The following is an 18,350-nucleotide window of genomic DNA, read 5'->3' as shown; positions in this document are numbered from 1 at the left end:
AGAGAGAGCCCTAATAACTGAGCTGTGACCAGAGGGCTATACCACGAAGCAAGATTAGTGGCTTAGTGAGAGGTAACTTCAGGTTTAACCCTGGGTTGGCCGTGCTACGAAGCTACCGGTAGTTCACTTCTTACCGACATATATTTCCATAGCAACTTATGCTTCACACTTAACCTGGTCCGCAGCAGGTTAAGTTGCAAGGATAAGATTAACCCTTAAAAGGCACCGCCCACGAACCAATGGAATCAGCAGTTTGGAAAAATGGCTAACCCCTTTCTGGAAGAGTTTCCCGTCGAGGAAGGAGCACGGATTGTAAGCGGGGCTCTGAGGAGAGAAAGTGTCTTTCGTGACCGCCAAGATCCGTTTGATCATACAGAGGACTATTTGTATGAGAGGTATCGCTTCTCCAGCGAGGGATTGAGGCATCTGTGCGATTTGTTGCAGCCCTACCTTGCGAATGTGACCCACCGTAGCCATGCCCTGTCTGTGCCACCACAGATGGTCTGTATCGCCCTACGGTTTTTCCGCTACGGGAGGTTTTATGTATAGTGTCGGGGGTGCAAAAAACTTCGGAAAAAACACAATATGCAGGACGATTCAATGCCGTGCATTAACGGAGCTACTGCCCGGGTTTGTGGTGTTCCCGGGACACTTGCCCACGTTGGCCATAAAGGAAGGCTTTTACGACATTGCAGGTAACTCATTTGACTCCATCTATACAGTATGTAGACCCCATGATGCATAATGTTGTAACATCCCCCCATCCCCATCACTGCACCTCTGGGTGAGAATGAAGGGGACTTTGTGAATCGAAAGTCATTCCACAGCCTCAACATCCAGGTAAATCCTGCAATGATCATTTGTCATGCACAATGCACATTTTACATTCAAGTTGGACATGAATAGCTACAGCTTGCCTATGTATGATTTCCCATTCCATATTTTGGGGGAATTCCCACACGTCATTGTACACGTTTGTGTCATACATGATGTGTGACTAATAAACTTCCCCCTGGGAATAAATTAACCACACCTTTAAGATAAATAAGGATAATATTGGCTCATTCCCTTTTAACAGATATGGAAACATTCACACAGCACATTGTCATTCCCTCCATCTTGGAGTCAATGCACATTGAAATCATGTTATGTGGAAGTAGCCTACAGTTAATAGGCTCGTTTGAGATGAGCAAGTTCTGCGCATATTCGACCAGCGCCTTGCTTGCCCCGTTGCATGATGGTTAGAAAAGTTGTCGGACTTGCTCCGCCTGCCCGACTGCGTGAGCCACGGGAGAGTGAGGCGGGCGCAGATTTGGAGCGAGGCGCCGCAGTTGCTCCCCACCAACTGCGCCCGACTGCGGATGACGAGAAACGCATCAAGTAAAGTTAAAATAAAAGTAAAATTAAAATAAGGAATCTGAAGGGCTGTGTCATTTGAGCAGTGAGTGTGGGTGGCGCTAATGCATGTTTTAATTTGTTTACAAACCGCTGTTAAACAAAACTGTAGAAGAAGAAAAGCAGCAGTGAGTGTGCTGCGGGGGTGTTCGACTTGTTGGCTCCTCGCCTGACTACGCTCGGCTGCTCTCGTCTGCTTTCCAGGCGAGGCGGCAGTCAACTCAAACGAGCCTATTAATCCCAAATGCTTTTGCAGATGACTTGTGACCATCAGCAACTCATCACGAGCCTGGATGCCAAGTGGCCGGGGTCAGTGCACGACTCCCGGATCTTCAGGTAGTCCACACTGTGCAGCCGATTTGAGCAAGGTATGGAAAATATACATTTCATATCATTTTGACTTGAGTCATGCCTTCCCCAAACTGAAATGTGATACTAATGTTGGCAATATTCCTTCTTATCCTCAGGGCTGTTCAGTGGAGTGCTCCTTGGAGACCGGGGACCCCTGCCTGCCCTTCCTAATGACCCCCTATCCTGACCCTCAGGTCGGCCCACAAGCCCAATTCAACCTGGCCCATAGCAGGACCCGGGTCAGGATAGAAATGACATTTGGAATCTTGAAGGCCCGCTTCACCTGCCTGCACGAGCTCAGGGTGGTCCCTAACCGGGCATGCAGGATGATAGCAGCGTGTGTGGTGCTGCACAATGTAGCCACCATATGGAGGGAGAGAGGCCCTCCGTTTGAGCCACAGCCCCCTGATGTGGTGGACCCCATCACCCTGGACTACCCTACTGGCAGGGCTGGCAGGGAGGCCATCACACAGCAATTTATTTGCCTAAAATAAAAATTAAATACACACATGCCTTTGTTTTAAATGCTCCCGTTCCTGTGAAGAAATTAGAGAAATATTTACTGTTTGACAGTGTGGGTGGGGGATGAAAGCATGGACATAAGTTTGTTAACTGATTTACCTTCTTTCTTTCCTCCAATTTCTCCACCTGCAGCCTGGCCTTTTTTATGAGCAGACGCTTATACTCTATGTCCAGCTCCAGTTTTCTTTCATATCGACACCTCACATTGTCTGCTGAAACCTGAAACAAATTAAAGACAGAATAGAGTTGCTTTGGCATGCAAGCATTGTCCCTTTGCAAGGCTCACTTGAAGACAGAGGTCACAGTGACTGGGCTACCCTGTTTGAATTAAGCTTAATTCACCTACATTTCGTGACCCTCTTCCTCTCCTAGGTGTATGGGTAGACGTGGATGCTTGGGGAGGGGTACACAGGCCTTCCTGCAGGTTTTCCTGCCAAATTTACATCATTCAATAGAAACAATTGATTTCATAGGCAGCTGCAGTTAGTGTCCAAGTGTCTACTCTCACCATCCATGTTGAGATGGTTGAACACTGCATAACATTGCTAACAAAGGGCTACAGTGTAGCCTACCTCCAAACAAGTCCCTTAGGTGACGGGCCGAAGGCTGCTATCTGCTTTAGTTTTTGAGATGATCGATCCCCATTTTGAGGTTAGATGCTTTTTTCATATGAACTAAATAAAATTCTTCTGAACACGATTCCGTTTGTTGGCAGCCTCAAATCGAACGCAGTTTAATGAAAACGTAACTTATTAGATAAGGGAAACGTTATGGCAGTGCTATCGCAAAAACCAATCAAATGCTCGTTTTAGCGTCACATGACTTGAATCAGCCAATGATATTCCCACAAACAGGACGCACAGGAAGTGTGAACAAACCATAACAAACGCATCACAGAACGAAGCCGCTGGTAAGTCTGTTAAGATCATGTTTAGCGAATATAATTCATAATCGTTTTAATAGTAATAGTAATACTACTTTGCTACATCTTTGATGCAGTCAATATTGCCAACCGGCTAGTGTTAAATGAATTGTCATCACACAAGTTGTCTCTTTGCTGGTGTTAGGCTACAGCTAACACCATGTTGGACGTTACCAGAGTGGGAAATTAATTATTTTGCGTCTTAAATCTACCAGCCACTTTAGTATTTCACCAGCATTTAGCTGCAGTGCTAGATTCTCACCCTGCACATAAGGCTGCTGTTGCAGTAGTGGCCTTTTGTCCATTCTAGACAAGGAAGACAAACCCCAAGACTGTGTTACAGTAGGCTAAGTGTATCTTGTCCTATAATTGACCAGACTAGACAGGTTGAAGTAGAAGAGATAACATTTATTACAAACGTTTACATCATCTGCAGCTCACCAGTTACTTGTGTCAATATTTTAACCTAAAATGTTTTAGCATTGATTTTTAAAAGAATTGCAAAGAATAACAGTTTTATGTTCTCCTGTAGGATGTGTTTTGGGGAGCATTGATAAAGGACTACCAGTACATCCCAGATCTCCAGAGCCTGAACAACGTTTTCTGTCAAGCTGCGAATGAGGTCTAGGTGTGACAGGAAACATGTCGTCACAGATTGTCTCTTGAAATGTAGCATATGAAATATAGCCCAATTAATTATAGTATTTAATAATCTTATTTTTTGTTCAGTTTGTAGCAGCAAGGTGCATACCTCTGACACTAACACTATGTGTTAAACTGTAAAGGTGGAGGTTACAGGTGTAGCCTCAGCAAGTGAGACATCCAGGTGGAATGAGGAGGATTCAGAGGAACTAATGCCAAGGGTTTTTATTTACAAACCAAATCCCTTGATTAATGATGGAAAATCATGTGGACAGATGATTTGGCCTAAAAGACAAACAAGGTATTAACAAAGGATTTGATCAAACAAGGGAAAACAAATTCAACTGTAAAGTAATATAATAAATCTAATTCAAATCAAATACTCAATCAATATTCAAAGGAACTAACTATAATAAACTAACACTTCAAATGATGCATCTGCACATGGACAATCAATTGGGAAGAGCAGAGCAGCCTCCTCTCAACAGCATACATGGCAAACTGAGCCTGGCCTACTGAGCTTCACCCAATCAACCACCCTTTATTGAGCCCAGGTGCAGCTCAATCAGGGCCCCAGGTGCATGTGGCTGAACTGGTGGGGGGATTTTGTACAACCAACATTTAAAAAAGTCTAACATTGAAGTCTTTTTGACTCTGAAGAAGACTAGAAGAAGATTATCTGTCGAAATGTCACTCAGCCCCTATTAATAAACGTGCAGACAGAAAAGAGTGCTCCATGTGTCTTTACTCCAGGCAGTCTGTGAAGTGCCCAGGTAAAACTTTTTTCTATGTAGGTTACACTATAACATTTCTCAATTAAATGCTGCCGGTGAGCCGGAACAACTGGCGACCGTATAACTGGCGACCGTCAGCCAAATGAGTCTGTGGTTTCCACGGCTACGCCAGCTGTTGAAAGGACGCAACAGAATACGTAGCTGTCCTTGTGAATGCCTCCGTTTCGTTCCCCAAATAAAATATCAAAACATACCTGTCTGAGTTGTCGCAAGAGTCCTGTTTGAGGAAGTGTGTCACGCAGGCTAAACAGTCCCGTTTTGAACCGACGGTGTTTGTTGTTGAAAACAGGAAGAAAGTTAGTACAGGGGGTGTGGCCACGCCCGCAGTCCTTCTTCACTGTTGTGTAATGGCAGCTTGCATCCTCATCGTTGCACTATACTGCCATCTTATGGAATTAATTACAATGTGTCTGTCACATCTGCCCAGTCCAGTTCATAATAACAATTACATTTATAAGTCGCATTCTGAACTCATGTTTTGTTGTTGAAAACAGGAAGAGTATGCAGCACAGGAGGTGTGGTCACGCCCACAGATCATCCTGCGACCAACCAACCACCAGCTTCAATGGAACAAGAGCCCAAATCGCCAAACTTAGATAATTAATGCAAGTTTATATTAGTTTTTAATATTAGCTTTTAATCACATCTAGGGACAAACTTTGCAAATTAGCTTAGGCTGTAAATGTTATGATATATGAGAGACTGTTTATTGTTTAAATGTCCTATGTATATGTATCTGTCTCCTGTCTCTCTCCTGTCTCAAATCCACATTAAATGAAAACAAGACAAAGAAAATGATATTATGTACAATAGCTTAATTATTATGGATAAACAATGTATCCACAGATGTAGATTCACTAATGCCAGACCACTGTTTTAGTCCTCATGAATGAGACGAGTCATTTCAAGAAAGCACTGAAATGTGTAGAAACCAGACAAGCCTTGAGTGTTTACCAAAACATATTAGATTTCTGATTAGACCTCTGACTCATTTGTTATTTATTCTATTTATAATTAGTTTGATTTCTACATATTTTCTATGTTTGATCAACATTTTGGATAATTGCTCAGTCTTGAATTTGTAATGTATGACCACTAATGACTGTAAATGCCAGACTTTGTTAACAGAAAAAACACTATGGTTTCAATGTATATTCACTTGTTCCCAACACATTGATTTTGAACCCTTATTGGTGTATCATTCACCTTCTCTTTATTAAGTTATATGTCTGTCTGTTGATCACGACTAGGCTATTGTATGCTTTTGAATGACTCAATAAAATTAAAACACAAATAAGTAGCCATTAACATATTTTCTTTGTCGATACATTACTTATGTTAGTTGTGTTGTCCTGTGTTTACCATTGTGTATTTGCTGCTACTGCTATTCCCCTCAGGAAATATTCCATCATTGTAATACAGATGACAGTTCTAGGAAACACACTATGCCAAGAGCCATGACCTTGCCATGACCTTGTCTTCCAAAAACCATGGGCATCAATATGCGTGTCCAATAGAGAGGCAAAGTCATGCAGAATGCTTATCAAACTTATGCTTGTCACAAGCTTTTTTGTGATTGATTGATATCTTTATTGATTCAATAAATACATGATTGTGCAAGACAATACAAGAAACAATATTGATCTAAATAAATTAAACACAATAAAGCCCGAGGGCTTGTTTCCATTGTGGTCCTTTGTATGGGACAAGTGGAGTGAGTGTATGTGTGCATGTGTGAGCGCGTGTGTGCGCGGGCAACATAAACAAATAAATACACTAAGCAACACTACTCAACATCAATCATTCATACGATTGGAGACTGATTGAGCTTGGAGCCACATGCACTCAATGACTGATCAGGAGAGGCTCGTCATCATGAAATCTCAGACACCTTTGTAGGTGTGATGGCTCAGAGGAAGGACAAAGTGGAGACCACACATTAGGCTACTCCTGAAAAGTATAAGTAAATGTATTTACATAATCTCAATAAAATGTACAATCAATAAGTCAGTAGTGTGTGTGTGTGTGTATGTGTATGTGTGTGTGTGTGTGTGTGTGTGTGTGTTGCCTGCTCAGGCCCCAATTAAGAGAGGTGAGCCATACAAAGGTGTTTGAGATTTCATGATGAGGAGCCTCTCTTCCCTATATTAAGGTTGTGTAGAAGTTACCACAGTGCAGAGTAGGAGAAGAATTTGACAGAGAGAGACAGACAGACAGACAGAGACAGACAGACAGATAAAGACAGACATACATATAGATAGATACAGATAGATAGATACAGATAGATACAGATAAATATAGATATAGATAGATATAGATATAGATACAGATAGATATAGATATAGATATATATATCTATATATATATATAGATATATATATAGGAGATATCCATTTAAAATGGACCCAGCCTATGTGAAGGAGATCATGGACTTCAAAGTCCATAATCGCCTCCCAGAGGGCTTGACTAAGCACCAGCGACACTCCATCAAGAGAAGAGCTGAGAGCTATGTCATCAAGGGTAAGTAGCCTAATCAATCATCAATCACAAAAGTAAATCTGAGCTGTTTTATATGAAGAATAAATTGAGCTTCCCTTTGACCAGATGGAGTGCTGCACTACATCTGCAGGAGGAGGCAGGACCGCAGTGAACACCTGGCAAAGGTTGTTCTCTTGGCCGCTGAGGCAGATGCAGTCTTCTGGGAGTTCCACTGCAGTAGTATCGGGGCCCACTGTGGGTTTGAAAAGACCCAGCATGCAATTATAACCCGTTACTACTGGATTGGAATGGCAGCCGATATCCGCAAATGGGTAAGTTAAGGTCACCCAAATGCTTTTAGCCAAGTTTTTCTACATGAAGGCCCACTTAACAAGCTCAGGTCAAAGCAATAATTGCATATTTCAATTGAAACTCTGTTAGGCTTATGTCATAGGTCAATATGTCTCCTTCACATAGCCTACTGTGTCTACTTGAGCAAAGACCCATGATGTACAATAATGTGAATCCTATTTGACTTCAGGTTGCACAGTGTCCTGACTGTCAGGCGAGGCGGGTGAACCTCAAGCCGACCATGCAGTATACCCCAATAGAGGTGGGCTTATTTGTGCAACTGAATGTCCTATATATGCAACTACTGTAGATGTGTGTATGTACGTACCAGCTACCACCTAGATATCTCATTCTCAATCAACCTTTCCAGGTAACCGAGCCATTTGAGCTCGTGGGGATGGACCTTATGCATCTCACGGAAACAGAGGATGGTAATCAATACATTTGTGTAATGGTTGATTATTTCACTAAGTGGGCAGAGGCCTACGCTCTTAAGAATAAATCAGCAGAAGAGGTGTCCAAGTGTATTCTCGATTTTGTATACAAATTTGGTGCACCTCAGAGACTGCTTACAGACCAGGGGACTGAGTTCAGAAACCAGGTAAAATACTTGTGTGAAACATTACCTCCATTATCTCTTAGTAAGCCATATTGTTAATGCTGACATGTTTTCTGTAAACTGGAACTTAAGGTCAATGCCATACTATGCAAAGCTCTGAACATAGAGAGGAGCTTCTCTGCCCCCTACCACCCACAAACCAATGGCTTGGTAGAGCGCCTCAATGCTACCATCCAGAGGTACATAACACATTCTCTAATTGGTAGATATCATACACCTACACAATGTGAATGCTATGGACCAAATTGGTGATTATGTTATCTAATGTGGGGATTTTCAGGTCTCTCAAAGCACTTGTGGGGAGGAAGCCCAAAACATGGGATCAGTATCTGCAGGCTACCATGTTTGGTCTGCGGACCAAAAAACAATTGACCACGAAGTACCCTCCATACAAGCTCATGTTTGGCAGGGAGGCCAGGTACCCCTCGCAGGTTCCCACTGATCATGTGAGTGGTTTAATTTGTTTTGCGGTCAAGGGGTTGTGGACATAATTCATCGGAAACTAACACTTGTCATTTTTGTGCTTTTAGGTCTCCACAGAGAATGTGGAGGACTTGGTCGGTATGGAACAAGTGTTTGAGGGCCTTAAAGAGCAGGAGCTGCTGTTCGAGACCGTGAAGGTCAATATGAAAAAGTCTCAGGACAAGGCACGGAAACGGCGCCTGGACAAAGGGAGTGAGCGGAGATTCAAGGTGGGAGACCGAGTATTGAAACAGAACATCCGCCAGCAGCAGAGGAAGGGGGGGAAGATGGAGGCTGACATGCTGGGTCCCTTCACCATCACAAAAATAGAAGGAAAGGTAATCAGCCTGGCTGGCCCTACCTCCACCACCACAGTGGCGAATGTGGACCAGCTGTCAGCCTTTATCGAGCCAGAGGAGAGGATTCCAGCAAAACTCCAGAAAGTTGGAAAATCTCCTCTGGCTCCCCCCCCCCCCCCCCCCCTCGCCCACAAGCCCCGGCTGCCAGCTCTCACCCTCCACCTGCCACTGCACCAGGAGGGAGCCAACCCAGTCAGGGTAATGGTACATCTCAGTAATGTGATATCAAGTGCAAGTGTAGTAATGCAATTTGCTTCAAAATGACTGACGTGTTCTGAATTTCCTGTTGAAGATGTATGGAAGAGGGGGACAGGCCAGATCCTGTGGGCCAAATTGGGCCCATACAAGATCCTCACGGCAGATCTGGCAAGCCTGGCCCCTGACAGGGAAGTTGAAAGTGAAGTATGTCTGTTTTTGGAAGCTGCTTGATCTTTCCTCCTTTTTGATGTGAAAGTTGATCTAACTAAAGTATGTTCTCATAGATTATCAATGCATACCTGTTATCGGTGGCAAGGGGGGTCCAGAACAAGGCCATCAAGGTGATGGACACCTTTGCCATGACCGATATATATGGCGTAAAACATCAAGGGGGGTGAGAATGGTAAGGATGAGGAGTGCCTTAACGGTGTTAGCTTAACTTATATCTAAATGAATGATTGCTGTCATCATTAAAAACTGAAATGATCATCACTTGCAGCTTGATGTCATGCAGTGGGACATAATTATCGGGGGGGGGGGGGGTGTGTGAACCACCATTGGACTCTTGTGGTAAGTGGTCTCTAGTCACTTCAATTTGGTCAACCATTTACTCGAGGATCTTGTACATTAATGTTTCCATCTGTAAAAGGTCATCTATCCAAATGAAAGGCGGGTGGTCTATGTAGACCCTTTCGGTGCCACGGACCAGAAAATCCAGGATTGCAGTGATGCAATAACGTAAGTAATCAGGATTTATTCCCATAAAGTATAAAGTGGCTTATGTCGACTCATGAATTTAACAATGGACTTGATTATGTTGCTTTAGGGCTTTCATGACAGACAAAGGTCTGGGCAGCTCCACATGGAGGTGTGCCACAATTACACACCCCAAACAAATGGATTCCACATCCTGTGGAGTGATTATCTGCAAAGTAAGACTCTGTAGGCTACTGCAATTGCCATTCCAGAACTTTTGGACACAGATTACACTAGATTTCTAAATTTTCCTCCATTTTCTTATCTGATATTTTAAGATCGCAGAGGAGCTGCTAACGGGAGGTGCCATGATTTTTGATTTGGACAAGGCGGCCGTCACAGTTATCCGCAGCGATATGGCCAGGAGACTGGTAGCTGATTCTGGTAAGCTTCAAACATCTGCATCAACCCCACCAAACATTTGCCTGTATAGGCCTAGGTAACCATTGAAATGTAATATTCTTTTAATAGATGACCTGGCAGACCTGTGCCGATTCTGTGGAGAGAGTGAGACGAACCCGGGCAGTGACAGTGACACCCCAGAGCCACTTGTGGATGACTGGGTAGGAAACCTTTAGTTATTTCCACGTAGTGTACATTCTTTATTTTTGAATTATGTTAATTTAGGCTAATTCTATTTCAGATTGCGTGCACAGTTTGTGACCTGTGGTTCCACTGGGAGTGTGTTGGGCGGCCTGACAAGGCTGGCGACTATTATTGTGGACAGTGCCGCTGAACACTTTTTTTTTTTTTTTTAGACTTTTTTTTTTATCCCATTTTTATCCCCCTTTAGTGCTAATTTAATTTATTTATCCTGGTTGCTGCTCCACCCTCTGCCGATCTGGGCAGAGCCGAAACTGGCTCCATGCTTCCTCCGAGACATGGGCAGTTAGCCAGCCGCTTCTTTTCACCTGACAGGGGAAGCTTCACCGGTAGGACATAGCACGTGGGAGGTTCACGCTATTCCAACCAGTTCCCCTCCCTCCGAACAGGCGCCCTTAACGACCAGAGGAGGAACCACATTAGCAACCAGGATATTGCATGTTTTGGTGAAGGGGGTTCCTATATGATGGAAACCCCCGGGAGGCACGGGGAGAATATGCAAACTCCACACAGAAAGGCCCTTTTGACGACGGTGGGCACTCGAGGACATGCGGACGGGCACGCATTCCTTCAGCGTTCACAGCGTCCCAGGTGGGAATCGAACCCAGGACCTTCGAGCTGTGAGGCGACAGCGCTTACCACTGCACCTGAACACTTTATTTTTGTTGCACTGAATTATTTTTCTTGTATTGAATGGTCGTCAATTGCAACTGTATTTGTAGTTCATAGTTTGTATTTCGCTAGTCTCCTTATTTTTAACCCTCTCCCGCTGTGATTGGTCATTTATCCTGATATATATATATATGGATGTTGGGGGGGCCAGATTGAGATGGTCCAGGGGCCGGGTGCGGCCCTGGGGCCGCATTTTACCATATAAATGCAGTCCATTTATCATTGACCAACTCTTGAGATTTCAGTTTGGTTGTCTTGCGTGACACCTATGGCGTCATTATGGGACAATGTCTTAGAATGTCACTACTGCAAAGGCTTCCATCAATGGGCCATAGCCTCAATCCAGGGCTCCCACTCCTTCAACATAAACTTCAAGGATTTTTAAGGCCCAAATCCCCAAATTCAAGGACCCAACATGGCATAGTTTGAGACTGTTGTAACCAGATGAACTGGTCCACCTTAGAAACTGTATTCCACCTTTGTAAATAAGCCATCCCCTTCTGACAAGTTCCAGGTATGTTTCCCCCCATTCCCCACAGTATATGAGCTGGCAGTTTTGTTAAGACAAACTAGGTTTGGCCTCTCCCTCCAACTGGAGAACGGCACTCTGGCTATTTTAAAGGCTCTTTGGTTCCTGACTCGGAGCAAAACTGCAGGAGTAGATGTGGCCCACTAGCAAAGCTTAAGAGTGGATCAGTCCAATGCCCAGAGTACCAGTTGCAAAGAGTGTTGTGACTCTGGTGATGTAAGCTAAGTTCCCGTACCAGATTCTCCAAGGAGCATTGTCTTGACCTTTGTGACCTTGCATTTAAGTTGAGCACAAACTGCTGTTTTGCCCTGGTGACTTTATTTGGCTTTAGTATTTAACAACCATCTGCCTGTTTTTATTTCTTGTTGTAGGCTGGCTCTTAACAAGTTTTTATACCAAATAAATAATTATTCTCTTCTCTCCAGTGATCGTTCCCTGCCCCTTTCCCGGATGTGGGAAACCCATTGGGGGTCTGGCTGCTCACCTGGGTGGTGTCCACCAGGTGCGCAATAAACGAGAGAGATAGATCATAACCTCGATGGCCAGAGGAAGAATAAACATAAGGCAGGAGGCCTGCCCCATGCCCGGATGCCCAGAACGTCAGCCTAAACACCTCCTCCGGCACCTTGACACACATTTTCACCCGGGGGAGGACGGTCCAAAGAGGATGTTGTCAAAAAGACAAAAGAAACAGTAGCTCGCAATCTTTTGGCCTCCCTCCGGGACTCCAAACCTAAAATAAAGATGGTGAGCACCTTTGACCTCCAGCTCACCCCACCAGAAGACCCCGTGGAGGGGGCTTCTGGTGGGGTTCCTCCTGAGGCAGTTCAATGCCAGACCTGCCTCAGGAGGTTGGATACAATCTTCCAGCTAAAAAAAAAATCCAGGGGCTGGAGGTCGAGGGTGCCCGGCTTCGGAGGGAGGCCAAGAGATCAAGGAAAAAGTTTCGCGTGAGTTTGCACAATACGATTCTAACTACAATTGGGTATTTAATGAGTGTCAAAAGAATACAAGTAATTGTTTTACTATTTTGTTGTACTTGTGTTTGCACAGATGCTCAGCCAGCCAGGGACCTCATTGTTGCAGCACGGTCATAGAATGGAGGGTGCAGAGGTGAGTGAGAGCAGAGGGAGAAAATGTGTGTCTGTCTGTGTGTGTGTGTGTGTGTGTGTGTGTGTGTGTGTGTGTGTGTGTGTGTCTGTCTGTTTATTTTATTCACTGTATGATTCTGTCTACATGTACAGGTTCCTACCCCTACCCCACCCAAGGATGACACGCCTCAACCAAAAAAAATAACTAGGAAGGTAAAGAATGTCGAGGTGAGTGAGAGCAGAGGGAGAGACTTTGTTTGTGTGTGTGTGTGTTTGTGCGTGTGCGTGTGTGTGTGTGTGTGTCTGTCTGTCTGTTTATTTTATGATTCTGTCTACATAAACACCTGCCCGACATTCGGAACAGAAACCATCATCAGAGGAAGTTTCTGGCAGAAGGAGGAAAGCAGGAATCGATAAGACCTGACCGATACACAGTGCTTTGCACTGTGGTCATTTGGCAATGGTACATAAGATAAGACTATTTTACAGACTATCTGCCCCCACATTCTAAACTCTACACTAACTGTGTTTCATTGTTTTTTTTTCTTTGCAAACACGCGCCATTTACATCGGGGAGCAGCAAGCAACTTCTGCCAAAAAGCAACGAGTAACCCCTGCCCGGCCCCCCACCCCTCCGACACCACCAACGCCGAGGCAGATACACGTAAGACTATTTTACAGATCTGCATCATGTGGCCCCACCTTCTAAACTCAACAGCAAAATAAACTTTTGAACAACTTATATGATATATGAGAAGTGTGTTGGGGGGGGGGGGGGTGTAGACGCCTAGACTGAAAGGAAGCATATTCAGCATTTTATGGACTAAACCGGGGAGTTTGATGATGTCTTTATTGATGATGGCGGATTTTGACACAGAATGGATCGTATGGCAAAACGCCTAGAGCTTCTCCGCCAGCACCACCGCCAGCCAGTGTGAGGCCCGCTACGAGAGCGCGCAGCTGGAGCGCCAGCAGCCCCAGATCTCTGAAGCTGAAATGGTAAGTCAAATCATATATGATAATGCATCAGTCTCCTAACAGTGCCCACAAGTTCACAAGATTACTTCTGTGTTTTTCTTGTGCAACACAACGCAGTCACGAAAAATAAGGAATGTGGAGAGGGAGGCGGCAAGGAGGATCAGCCGCAAGTACAAGGCCTGGAGGAGCGCCGTGAAGCCACGGGGGATGGCTGACCCCCCCTCCTCCACTCCTGCACCTCCTGAACCCCATCCCACATCACCTGTCCTCCACTCCTCCACCTGCTGACCCCTGACACTGAGGGCTTAGGCCCTCCCTCTGCATCGTACTGTAGCAGGGGGCATCCCTGCTACAGTACGATACTGAGGAGCACACTAGGCGAACATGTTCTATGTTCTATGTTCGTTAGGGTTTGTTCTTGTTATGTTTGTTGTTTAATAAAAACCTGCTTTGGCAGAGGCAAAAAAACAAAAAAAATAAAAAAAATAACCTCCACATGGAATCTGCCTTGTCGTGGCGTGGAGGCTTGCGTGCCTCTATGAGACTTTCTATTCCTCAAAGGAATAGAAAGTCTCACAGAGGCCAGACCAAAGATTCCACACGCAAGTATATTTATTTGAAATAACTGCAATTAAATATACCCAGTTTTGGGTTTACTCATCATCCGCCTCCTGCTGTTGTCCTGCAAGTGGGTCCTCTACTACACCACTCACCGTGACAGTCTTGTCAGGTTGTGGTGTGGTGGTGTGGTGAGGACCCAAATGCAGACACAGGGAAGGCAGCTAGCCAGCAGGCGAGATTCAGGAGCAAAATGAGACTTTACTTGAAACTAATCCCAAAATGACACTAGCTCAAAAAATTCAGGGTCAGTCAAGCTGCAATGACCCACTTCTACAGGTCTGCTATTGAGAGTATTCTTACTTTCTCCATGCTTGTCTGGTTTGGTCACACAACCACTCAGGACAAGACTCGGCTGGAAAGAGTAGTACGCCGAGCATCTAAAATCATCGGCTGTAGTCTCCCCTCACTTACATCACTCTTTTCCACAAGAATAATCAGGAAGGCGAAAAAAATCATAGCAGACAACTCTCATCCGGCACACTACCTCTTTAATCTCCTCCCATCAGGCAGGAGATACAGAAGCATCATGAGTAAAACATCTCGCTTCAGAGATAGCACCTACCTCCTTGCCATTAGACATCTGAACTTGCACTGATCCATTGATTATGTCTGACCTATTGCACTTTAAACTGTATACACTTCTGCTGAATACGATGCTGCTGGATACTGTTCCTGAATGTTATTTTGTTCTTGTGTTATTGTTTGTATATGGTGTGCTGCTGCACTGTCTTGTCTTCTTTGTCTGAGAGCGAACCAAGACAAATTCCTATCAACTTTGTTGACATGGCAATAAACTGATTGAATCTTGAATCTCATACACTGGGAATACTTGAAACAAAGCAACACATACCAGCGACAGGATGTGACAAGGGCTACAAACAGACTGAGACAATACACAGAGGAGTCATCAGGAACATGAGGGGCAGCTGGGGAGGTAGGAACACAGAGGGCAAATCAGGAGAACTGATTGTGAGGAGAAACTCAGGTAGCAGGGCAGACTAACGAGGGAACAATAGGCAACAGGTGGGGGGAAAGGCAGACTAATGAGGGAACATGGGCAACAGGTGGGGGTTGAAGACGGCACACAAGGAATATACAGAACAACCAAACAGAGTTCATTACATTACTGTTGTCCATAAACCACCACACGCTACATGTCTGCTGTACACAACACATGGCACCTTCTGACACAAGTGAGGAGGTTGCAGTACAATGTAGCTTCTCATATGAAAACCTTCTGGAGCTCATCGGGTATCAGTGTTCAGTAGCAATGCAGAAGAGGGATCAACAGTTCAAAAGCCTTTACTCTATCAGCTGAGTTGATCATGTCAATAAACAGTAAATAAAGTAAGATGAATTGTCACCAAAATCTATTGTCATGAATTAGAGAGAGCCCTAATAACTGAGCTGTGACCAGAGGGCTATACCACGAAGCAAGATTAGTGGCTTAGCAAGGTAACTTCAGGTTTAACGCTGGGTTGGCCGTGCTACGAAGCTAGTTCACTTCTTACCGACATATATTTCCATAGCAACTTATGCTTCACACTTAACCTGGTCCGCAGCAGGTTAAGTTGCAAGGATAAGATTAACCCTTAAAAGGCACCGCCCACGAACCAATGGAATCAGCAGTTTGGAAAAATGGCTAACCCCTTTCTGGAAGAGTTTCCCGTCGAGGAAGGAGCACGGATTGTAAGCGGGGCTCTGAGGAGAGAAAGTGTCTTTCGTGACCGCCAAGATCCGTTTGATCATACAGAGGACTATTTGTATGAGAGGTATCGCTTCTCCAGCGAGGGATTGAGGCATCTGTGCGATTTGTTGCAGCCCTACCTTGCGAATGTGACCCACCGTAGCCATGCCCTGTCTGTGCCACCACAGATGGTCTGTATCGCCCTACGGTTTTTCCGCTACGGGAGGTTTTATGTATAGTGTCGGGGGTGCAAAAAACACAATATGCAGGACGATTCAATGCCGTGCATTAACGGAGCTACTGCCCGGGTTTGTGGTGTTCCCGGGACACTTGCCCACGTTGGCCATAAAGGAAGGCTTTTACGACATTGCAGGTAACTCATTTGACTCCATCTATACAGTATGTAGACCCCATGATGCATAATAGTGTAACATCCCCCCATCCCCATCACTGCACCTCTGGGTGAGAATGAAGGGGACTTTGTGAATCGAAAGTCATTCCACAGCCTCAACATCCAGGTAAATCCTGCAATGATCATTTGTCATGCACAATGCGCATTTTACATTCAAGTTGGACATGAATAGCTACAGCTTGCCTATGTATGATTTCCCATTCCATATTTTGGGGGAATTCACACACGTCATTGTACACGTTTGTGTCATACATGATGTGTGACTAATAAACTTCCCCCTGGGAATAAATGAACCACACCTTTAAGATAAATAAGGATAATATTGGCTCATTCCCTTTTAACAGATATGGAAACATTCACACAGCACATTGTCATTCCCTCCATCTTGGAGTCAATGCACATTGAAATCATGTTATGTGGAAGTAGCCTACAGTTAATAGGCTCGTTTGAGATGAGCAAGTTCTGCGCATATTCGACCAGCGCCTTGCTTGCCCCGTTGCATGATGGTTAGAAAAGTTGTCGGACTTGCTCCGCCTGCCCGACTGCGTGAGCCACGGGAGAGTGAGGCGGGCGCAGATTTGGAGCGAGGCGCCGCAGTTGCTCCCCACCAACTGCGCCCGACTGCGGATGACGAGAAACGCATCAAGCTGAGCGCCCATTGGTTCAACACAGGTGCATCACAAACCCACAGTGAAGTGTAGAAACTTCAATTTGATATCTATTCCAAGCTGTCACTCCATATTTTACATAAATACCACCTGTAATGCCTACATTACAATTTAAATAAGGAATCTGAAGGGCTGTGTCATTTGAGCAGTGAGTGTGGGTGGCGCTAATGCATGTTTTAATTTGTTTACAAACCGCTGTTAAACAAAACTGTAGAAGAAGAAAAGCAGCAGTGAGTGTGCTGCGGGGGTGTTCGACTTGTTGGCGCCTCGCCTGACTACGCTCGCCTGCTTTCCAGGCGAGGCGGCAGTCAACTCAAACGAGCCTATTAATCCCAAATGCTTTTGCAGATGACTTGTGACCATCAGCAACTCATCACGAGCCTGGATGCCAAGTGGCCGGGGTCAGTGCACGACTCCCGGATCTTCAGGGAGTCCACACTGTGCCACCGATTTGAGCAAGGTATGGAAAATGTACATTTCATATCATTTTGACTTGAGTCATGCCTTCCCCAAACTGAAATGTGATACTAATGTTGGCAATATTCCTTCTTATCCTCAGGGCTGTTCAGTGGAGTGCTCCTTGGAGACCGGGGACCCCTGCCTGCCCTTCCTAATGACCCCCTATCCTGACCCTCAGGTCGGCCCACAAGCCCAATTCAACCTGGCCCATAGCAGGACCCGGGTCAGGCTAGAAATGACATTTGGAATCTTGAAGGCCCGCTTCACCTGCCTGCACGAGCTCAGGGTGGTCCCTAACCGGGCATGCAGGATGATAGCAGCGTGTGTGGTGCTGCACAATGTAGCCACCATACGGAGGGAGAGAGGCCCTCCGTTTGAGCCACAGCCCCCTGATGTGGTGGACCCCATCACCCTGGACTACCCTACTGTCAGGGCTGGCAGGGAGGCCATCACACAGCAATTTATTTGCCTAAAATAAAAATTATATACACACATGCCTTTGTTTTAAATGCTCCCGTTCCTGTGAAGAAATTAGAGAAATATTTACTGTTTGACAGTGTGGGTGGGGGATGAAAGCATGGACATAAGTTTGTTAACTGATTTACCTTCTTTCTTTCCTCCAATTCCTCCACCTGCAGCCTGGCCTTTTTTATGAGCAGACGCTTATACTCTATGTCCAGCTCCAGTTTTCTTTCATATCGACACCTCACATTGTCTGCTGAAACCTGAAACAAATTAAAGACAGAATAGAGTTGCTTTGGCATGCAAGCATTGTCCCTTT

At 45.0% G+C, this 18,350-nt stretch overlaps 1 pseudogene across 1 annotated transcript; it reads left to right on the top strand.

Annotated features, from left to right (window-relative positions):
* Positions 1–261: 261 nt before the first annotated feature.
* LOC310775804 (putative nuclease HARBI1) lies at positions 262–18,047 on the top strand (annotated as a pseudogene). Its single transcript has 4 exons — positions 262–312; positions 760–840; positions 17,459–17,570; positions 17,670–18,047. The product of its transcript is annotated as a putative nuclease HARBI1 (transcript).
* The last annotated feature ends 303 nt before the right edge of the window (positions 18,048–18,350 follow it).

This window comes from Poromitra crassiceps, assembly GCF_964638095.1.
Source record: "Poromitra crassiceps genome assembly, chromosome: 4".
NCBI lineage: Eukaryota > Metazoa > Chordata > Actinopteri > Beryciformes > Melamphaidae > Poromitra > Poromitra crassiceps.
The sequence above is the reverse complement of the archived record's forward strand: the minus strand, read 5'-3'. Positions and strand labels throughout refer to the sequence as shown.